The following is a 9,837-nucleotide window of genomic DNA, read 5'->3' on the forward strand; positions in this document are numbered from 1 at the left end:
AGCCCCCATGTTTCCCTAGTGAAAGAACCTTCAGAGGAATGGTTATCACTAGGTAAATTGGGAAAACAGGGGAAAAACATCACTGACTGGCAGAATACACCAAATGGGGATCAGTATAGCCACTCCACTGGGAGATACAGAAGAAAGTTGAATTGGAGAGCAAAAACCCAGCCCGGGGTCCACCTGGAGACAAGTTTTGACGAATGACAGGAAGATATTTTCTTAACTCAGGAACAGGAGGATGAGTTAGCAGCAATTCCGTTCAAATTATGGTCACAAGGACCTGCCGATGTGGGACTAATTAAGGGGGTAGCTCCAGTACAAGTGGTTCCTCGATCCGATCACAGGCCATACCAGAAGCAATATCCTATGAAGCCAGAAGCAATAAAAGGGATAACACCTACATTTGAGCATTTACTTAAGGGAGGGGTGATAATTCCTGGAGATGAGGCACAATGCAACTCTCCAGTATTTCCTGTTAAAAAGGCGGCACCTAGCGCCGACTGGAGGATGGTCATGGACTTGCAGGGGGTTAATAAAAATATAATTACCAGAGCTCCATGTGTACCAGATCCACATACATTGCTGAACCAATTGAAACCAGATAACTCCTATTTTACGGTGATTGATTTAGCTAATGCTTTCTTTAGTATCCCAGTTCATCCAGATAGTCAGGGGTGGTTTGGCTTTACATTCCAGGGAAGGAAATGGATTTACGCTAGGATGCCATAAGGCTACTCGAAAAGTCCTACAATCTTTGCCCAGGCTATAACTAGGAATTTGGGAAAGTTTTAACCTCAGGAAGGAAGCCAAATGTTGGTTTATGTAGATTATATTCTATTAGCTAATCCCACTCAGGAGGGATGTAAGAGGGATACAATCCAATTGTTAACCTTCCTGGCAGAACAGGGACACAAAGTGAGCAAAAAGAAACTTCAACTTTGGCAGAGCGAAGTGATTTACTTAGGACACACCATAACTCAGGAGGGACGAATGTTAAACTCATCCAGAAAAACTGCTATACTTGGAGCGCCAAAACCGTTAAACAAGAAACAAATTATGAGCTTTTTGGGGTTGATAAACTACTGTAGAGCTTGGGTACCACATTATGCACTGCATACTGGGAAGTTAAGTGATCTTATCTATGGGAAGGCAATGGCAGCCCATGATAAAATCATTTGGAACTCCGAGGCGGAGGAACAAGTTATAGAGATAAAAAAGTTGCTCACTTCCCAAACAGCTTTAGCTTTTCCTAGATATGACAGGCCTTTTACCCAAACGGTGGACTGTAGGGAAGGATATACAGTGGGGAAAAAAAGTATTTAGTCAGTCACCAATTGTGCAAGTTCTCCCACTTAAAAATATGAGAGAGGCCTGTAATTTTCATCATAGGCACATGTCAACTATGACAGACAAAATGAGAAAAAATCCAGAAATATTTCTTTTGGTAGGTTACATTAGCTGTACATGGTGTAGCCTATTGAACAGAAAAATTGTCTGAAAAACTCAGCACCTCTGTTACAATGTAAGAATGATTGGTATGTTTCAGTGGGAAAGTTCAACCAATCTGAGTAATGCAATATGTAATGCAACTGTAGCTCAGTTGGTAGAGCATGGCGCTTGCAACGTCAGGGTTGTGGGTTTGATTCCCACGGGGGGCCAGTATGAAAAATGTATGCACTCACTAACTGTAAGTCGCTCTGGATAAGAGCGTCTGCTAAATGACTAAAATGTAAATGTAAAATATGTAAATGTAGAAAATCACATTGTAGGATTTTTAATGAATTTATTTGCAAATTATGGTGGAAAATAAGTATTTGGTCAATAACAAAAGTTTCTCAATACTTTGTTATATACCCTTTGTTGGCAATGACACAGGTCAAACGTTTTCTGTAAGTCTTCACAAGGTTTTCACACACTGTTGCTGGTATTTTGGCCCATTCCTCCATGCAGATCTCCTCTAGAGCAGTGATGTTTTGGGGCTGTCGCTGGGCAACACGGACTTTCAACTCCCTCCTTCGTTGCCCGGGCGGTGTGTTTGGGATCATTGTCATGCTGAAAGACCCAGCCACGTTTCATCTTCAATGCCCTTGCTGATGGAAGGAGGTTTTCACTCAAAATCTTATGATACATGGCCCCATTCATTCTTTCCTTTACACGGATCAGTCATCCTCGTCCCTTTGCAGAAAAACAGCCCCAAAGCATGATGTTTCCACCCCCATGCTTCACAGTAGGTATGGTGTTCTTTGGATGCAACTCAGCATTCTTTGTCCTCCAAACACGACGAGTTGAGTTTTTACCAAAAAGTTATATTTTGGTTTCATCTGACCATATGACATTCTCCCAATCCTCTTCTGGATCATCCAAACGCACTCTAGCAAACTTCAGACGTTCCTGGACATGTACTGGCTTAAGCAGGGGGACACGTCTGGCACTGCAGGATTTGAGTCCCTGGCGGCGTAGTGTGCTACTGATGGTAGGCTTTGTTACTTTGGTCCCAGCTCTCGGCAGGTCATTCACTAGGTCCCTCCGTGTGGTTCTGGGATTTTTGCTCACCGTTCTTGTGATCATTTTGACCCCATGGGGTGAGATCTTGCGTGGAGCCCCAGATCGAGGGAGATTATCAGTGGTCTTGTATGTCTTCCATTTCCTAATAATTGCTCCCAGAGTTGATTTCTTCAAACCAAGCTGCTTACCTATTGCAGATTCAGTCTTCCCAGCCTGGTGCAGGTCTACAATTTTGTTTCTGGTGTCCTTTGACAGCTCTTTGGTCTTGGCCATAGTGGAGTTTGGAGTGTGACTGTTTGAGGTTGTGGACAGGTGTCTTTTATACTGATAACAAGTTCAAACAGGTGCCATTAATACAGGTAACGAGTGGAGGTCAGAGGAGCCTCTTAAAGAAGAAGTTACAGGTCTGTGAGAGCCAGAAATCTTGTTTGTTTGTAGGTGACCAAATACTTATTTTCCACCATAATTTGCAAATAAATTCATTAAAAATCCTACAATGTGATTTTCTGGATTTCTTTTCCTCAATTTGTCTGTCATAGATGACGTGTACCTATGATGAAAATTACAGGCCTCTCTCATCTTTTTAAGTGGGAGAACTTGCACAATTGGTGGCTGACTAAATACTTTTTTCCCCCACTGTATGACATCAGTCTTGACTCAAAACATGGGGATAAGAACAAACCCATTGCATATTATTAATCTAAATTAGACCAAGTAGCACAAGCAATGCCTTTATGTTTACAGTCTGTGGTAGCTACAGCTCAGGCGGTGCAAGATTCGGCATCAATAGTTTTGTACCACGATTTAACCCTAAGGGTTCCGCATGCAGTATCCATACTGTTGTTGGAGCATAAAATGGCCTATATGTCACCCCCTAGACATTTATCTTGTATGATAATCCTGTTAAATATGCCTAATTTGACCATAGAACGGTGTACAACTCTAAACCCCTCTACTCTGGTTCCTATTGCAATAGATGGCAGCCCACATGATTGTATAACTGAAACTGAGAAACTTGTGTTGCCAAGACCTGACTTGAAAGACCTAGCCTTAGTAGATGGGGAAGTTACTATGTTTGTTGATGGTTCATCTAGAAAAACCCTGATGTTACAACTGCATATCCTGTAGCATTCGTACCAGAGACAGACGTCTTAGAAGCTGAATCATTACCTAGAAATTATTCTGCACAACAGGCCGAGATAGTGGCTCTCACTCGGGCATGTCATTTGGGTAAAGGGAAAAAGATGACTATTTACACCGATAGTGCCTATGCATTTAATACAGTACACGTATTTGCTGCACAATGGAGAAACAGGGGAATGGTAACCACTTCTGGCAAAACCATTACACATGCCCAGTTAATTTAGAATCTTTTAGATGCTGTACTCCTACCAGAGAAGTTAGCTATCTGTAAATGTGATGCTCATACTAAAGGTGTAGATAGCATAAGCAACGGCAACAGAAAGGCAGATGAGGAAGCGAAGAAGGCAGGTCTCAAACCACAAGCACCCACATACTTACATCTGAAAGAAGAGGTGAACATTGATAAAACATTACTGATGGAGAGCCAGTTGAGAGCACCAATGAAGGAAGTGACCAGATGGGAGAAAATGGGAGGAGTCAAGAAGGGGGAAATTTGGCATCAGGGTAATTTACCTATACTACCAAAATCTCTGTTTAGATATGCAGCAATTTTGATACATGGGCAAAGACCTGTATCAACCGGGAGGATGGTGGAAATAATTAGAAAGCACTTTGTAGCGTACGGAATAACAAATTAATTTTAAATATTTTGTTCTAGGTGTGTTATATGTGCACAAAGTAATCATCAAGGAAAGCAGAGAGCACCAAAAGGGGAATTTCCCCAGGCCAGATATCCATTCCAACAGTTGGAAGTGGATTTTATAGAACTTACAAGAAGTGAAGGAAAGAAATGGTGTTTGACTGTAATAGCCAAGTATACCAAATGGGTAGAAGTCTTTCCAACCTCCTCCGCTGATGCATTAACAGTAGCTAAAGCTTTATGTCAGGAAATAATCCCTAGATTTGGATTGCCAGAAACTATCTATTCCGACAATGGGTCTCACTTCGCCAACCAGGTGATAGATAATATTGGACAGAAGTTACATATTAATATGAAGAAACATTGTTCATATCATCCGGAATCAGCGGGTTTGATTGAACGCACTAATTCGACGATTAAATCACGTCTGAGAAAAATGCACATGAGTACAGGAAGAAATTGGGTACAATGTCTACCAATAGTATTAATGACGATTAGGGTAACACCAGATAAAGATGGGTTATCCCCTTTTGAAAAAGTGTTTGGGAGACCATATAGAATGCACGAGTTAGGCAGACTAGAGCAGGCAGACATAGAAGTAGAAGGGACGTAGGCAGGACATATGAGAAGACTGTTCATTAACCAAACACGTATGTCAAAGATTTTGTGCCCCACAGGAGAACTAAAGGAGAGGGTAACCCACTCTATCCAACCAGGTGACTGGGTGTGGATACAATCCCTAAAGAAGAAAGACTGGAAGCAGCCCCGTTGGGAAGGCCCCCGATCTGGTTTTATTGGTCACCGCCTTTGCCATTAGAATAGCAGAAAGAGCAACCTGGGTCCACGTTACCCACTGCAAAAAGGTAAGAACACATACAAGCACCACTGGACACACGCAGAGTTAGAGAGAAGAACTGGACCAATAGGGTCTGGGGATCACCTCTGTTAACGAAGATCTCCTACCCCGACCTATCATCACTGTAGTGTGTTCTTAGGGTGTGAGTATGGGGTGGTACCAAGCAGAAGGACTAAGGGCAGGAGAGGGTTGGCGGTTTTTGGGAATATGGGTGACCCTGAGCTGCATCATAGTCTCGGCAATAGTCTTGATATGTCAAGATCCACCACCACCCCTCACCAATTACGCTATGCCCTTACCATTATTAAGAAATAAAAGGGAAGCGACCCGACATACTGACCCTCAAGGACGAATTACCTACAAAATAGGAGTCAGAGAAGGGTGGGGAGTAAGATTCAAAATTAGGATTAGGGATCTTATCAGGGCGGGTAAGCAAGCAACGTGGGATTATAAAATGTTCAGCTCCCTGGGCTCAGGTGTTTAGACATACTGGGGGATGGAGATATGAGACCGGGGGGGGGGGGGTGGACGTCCAGTTGGAGGATAATAAGGTATAACAACATCCCCACAGAGATGGTAGTAACAATAGTCAAGGTCACTAAAGAGGATATGAAAATAACTTACTGGGCTTGCGCGGACGACTACAGACGGGATACCTGTCTACGATTACATTTGGTGGAGTCGAAAGAGGGCCCAGGTCCTGTCATTAATCCATTCATAGCACTAAACCGAGTAGATCAGTCAAGGGATGACGGAGTCAATTCGACTAACCCGTCCACTATGAAAGATGTTCACCTCCAAGAATGGAACCAAGGGGAAGTAGAGGGAATCCCTGATGAAAATCTCTGGTTAAAGTGGATGAAGTACACCGCTAGGGCGTTGGGGGAGACTGATTGTTATGCATGCTCCATTGGGCGACCGACAATTTTGACCGCCCCAATGCCAGAGGCAATGTTTCCCTGTGTATTAGACCTGGGGTCCAATCAAAAAGAACCCAATTGCACAGGGATTGGGCTAGCAAAGTTGACTTACTCGGCCAACTCACCTAGGTTCACTTTAACTCCTGGCGAATACCAGTGTTACAGACACACAAATGGCACCCGTAACTTGGGTGATTTTGATGGCTGTAAGGAGATAATTAATGTGACTGATTTAGATAGGGAAGGGGGGAAAAAAATTATGAACCTTACCATCCCTCTGACTGATGTGTGGTGGGCATGTACTAACAAAGGGAGCATTCGACAGACATTACCAGAAGGATGGGTGGTTCTTGTGCCCCAGTATTGTTGGTCCAACCTGTAAGAATTAGTCATCAAAGACCAGTAACAGGAAGAATAATCAGGAGGAGAAGAAATATAGGTCAGGAAGGAAATAGCCCAATTTGGATAGATGGTATAGGCATCCCCAGGGGTGTTCCAGACAAATACAAAGCTATGAATCAAATATGGGAGGGTTTTACCACAAGATTTTTCTGGTGGGTGACAATAAACAAGAATGTGGATTGGATTAATTATATCTATTACAACCAACAACGATTTATTAACCAGACTAGAGATGCAGTAAAGGGGATCTCCGAACAATTATCCGCCACCTCACTCATGACTTGGGAAAATCGGTTGGCTCTGGATATGTTGCTGGCAGAAAGGGGCGGAGTCTGTAAAATGGTGAGGGGCCATTGTTGCACATTTATCCCTAACAACACCACACCGGAGGGGACGGTCACCAGAGCTCTTGCAGGATTAACTGCTCTAAGTGAAGAATGGGCTGAAAACTCAGGAGTTAGTACATCTTGGACAGGGTGGTTTGATACAATGTTTGGTAAATGGAAAACCATAGCAGCCACCATCTTATGGGCAGTCAGCATTTGTAGGGGTATTCTTGTATTATGTGTTTGTTGTTTTGTTCCCTGTGTCCGAGGATTGGTGAACAAGGCGTTGGTGAATGCAGTATCTCACCAAATGTTGAGAGATGGACCGACTCCGGACTCTGACCAGGAGAGTGGGAAATACGACCCTCCAGGCTTGGGGGATAACGAGGACTTTGACCATGAAAGACCACAATTGGATGAAACGTTTATTTGTTCTGACGTATGAAGGTCATAGGGACAATCTTAAAAAGAAGACCTATGATTGGGAGTAGATAAATGGAACTAATCTCTAAAATTAATCATGCTTGTAAATACATTTATCCTGAGTGTGAAAACATTTAGTCAAAGGGTGGATTGATAGATTAATTTGTATTTTAAAAATAATGACTAAAAGATTTCACCCCAAATACAGTATAAATGTGTGAACGGTGTTATAGTTATAATGTAGTGTCAACCCACTAACAGAGAGGGGGGGGGGGGTTAGAAACTGCTGAGACAACATTCCAGGAGGAAGGAGACTTGGAAGTATTTAAACATTCTGTACTGTGGAATTATACAGACCGCCTAAATGTGGGCGGAGCAAAGTGCCTTTGTGTTAAGGGGTATAAAAGCTGTATATGTGTTTTTTGGTGGCAGAGCTCTCCATGATTAAACATACAGATCATTCTTGCTGGTTGTGGACCTTTGTTTAATTCATGATTAAACCAGAGCCTTACACCCTCTGGGAATTATTCAGAGCATTAAGTTTGATTAATTAGAGATATAAATTCTTGTGACACTAATTTTGTACATTTGCCCACTGACAAAGACATGATCAGTCTATCATTTTAATGGTAGGTTTATTTGAACAGTGAGAGACAGAATAACAACAAAGAAATCCAGAAAAACGCATGTCAAAAATGTTATAAATGGATTTGCATTTTAATGAGGGAAATAAGTATTTGACCACCTCTCAATCAGAAAGACTTCTGGCTCCCAGGTGTCTTTTATACAGGTAATGAACTGAGATTAGGAGCACACTCTTAAAGGGAGTGCTCTTAATCTCAGCTTGTTACCTGTATAAAAGACACCTGTCCAGAGAAGCAATCAATCAATCAGATTCCAAACTCTCCACCATGGCCAAGACCAAAGAGCTCTCCAAGGGAGTCAGGGACAATATTGTAGACCTACACAAGGCTGGAATGGGCTACAAGACCATCGCCAAGCAGCTTGGTGAGAAGGTGACAACAGTTGGTGCGATATTTCGCAAATGGAAGAAACACAAAATAACTGTCAATCTCTCTCGGCCTGGGGCTCCATGCAAGATCTCACCTCGTGGAGTTGCAATGATCATGAGAACGGTGAGGAATCAGCCCAGAACTACACGGGAGGATCTTGTCAATGATATCAAGGCAGCTGGGACCATAGTCACCAAGAAAACAATTGGTAACACACTATGCCGTGAAGGACTGAAATCCTGCAGCGCCCGCAAGGTCCCCCTGCTCAAGAAAACACATATACAGGGCCGTCTGAAGTTTGCCAATGAACATCTGAATGATTCAGAGGAGAACTGGGTGAAAGTATTGTGGTCAGATGAGACCAAAATCGAGCTCTTTGGCATCAACTCAATTCGCCGAGTTTGGAGGAGGAGGAATGTTGCCTATGACCCCAAGAACACCATCCCCGCCGTCAAACATGAAGGTGAAAACATTATGCTTTGGGGGTGTTTTTCTGCTAAGGGGACAGGACAACTTCACCGCATCAAAGGGACGATGGACGGGGCCATATACCGGTCAAATCTTGGGTGAGAACCTTCTTCCCTCAGCCAGGACATTGAAAATGGGTCATGGTTGGTATTCCAGCATGACAATGACCAAAAACATACGGCCATGGCAACAAAGAAGTGGCTCAAGAAGAAGCACATTAAGGTCCTGGAGTGGCCTAGCCAGTCTCCAGACCTTAATCCCATAGAAAATCTGTGGAGGGAGCTGAAGGTTCGAGTTGCCAAACATCAGCCTCGAAACCTTAATGACTTGGAGAAGTTCTGCAAAGAGGAGTGGGACAAAATCCCTCCTGAGATGTGTGCAAACCTGGTGGCCAACTACAAGAAATGTCTGACCTCTGTGATTGCCAACAAGGGTTTTGCCACCAAGTACTAAGTCATGTTTTGCAGAGGGGTCAAATACTTATTTCCCTCATTAAAATGCAAATCAATTCATAAAATTTTTGACATGTGTTTTTCTGGATTTTTGTTGTTGTTATTCTGTCTCTCACTGTTCAAATAAAGCTACCATTAAAATTAAAGACTGATATTTCTTTGTCAGTGGGCAAACGTACAAAATCAGCAGGGGATCAAATACTTTTTTCCCTCACTGTATGCCTTTTCTATTCCACATTTCAGTCAGGTAAATGCAGCATTTCTTTATCATGGTCTAATAGCAGGGATTCAGTTCATTTTGGGTGTCAGGATCCTTCGGTGCTCAGGATCCATCTGTCCACTACTGATGGCCTACGGGGAAGCGACCAACATGCATATCAAAGAGTATCTCTCCTCTCTCAGTAGCACAAGTTAGGGCAACAGTTAAGGCAACAGTGTTGTTTACATTAGACTTTTCCAGAGGCGGTCGTATGATGGCTTTTACAGGTTCTTCAGTCTGTAATACACTAAATGTTCCTTCCCTTTTATCTTGCATGAGCTCTTAAGTTCAGTTTGCATTATGGACACATATGTTAACCGTACTCTCATACGCCCCTAGATGAAAGAACTAGCATGGAACATCAGTCGTCATCACTAGAACTAACACTGCTTGTCCTCCCTATTTTATGTTATCCTACTTGTATACT

This window comes from Coregonus lavaretus, assembly GCF_964263955.1.
Source record: "Coregonus lavaretus genome assembly, chromosome: 19".
Taxonomy (NCBI): domain Eukaryota; kingdom Metazoa; phylum Chordata; class Actinopteri; order Salmoniformes; family Salmonidae; genus Coregonus; species Coregonus lavaretus.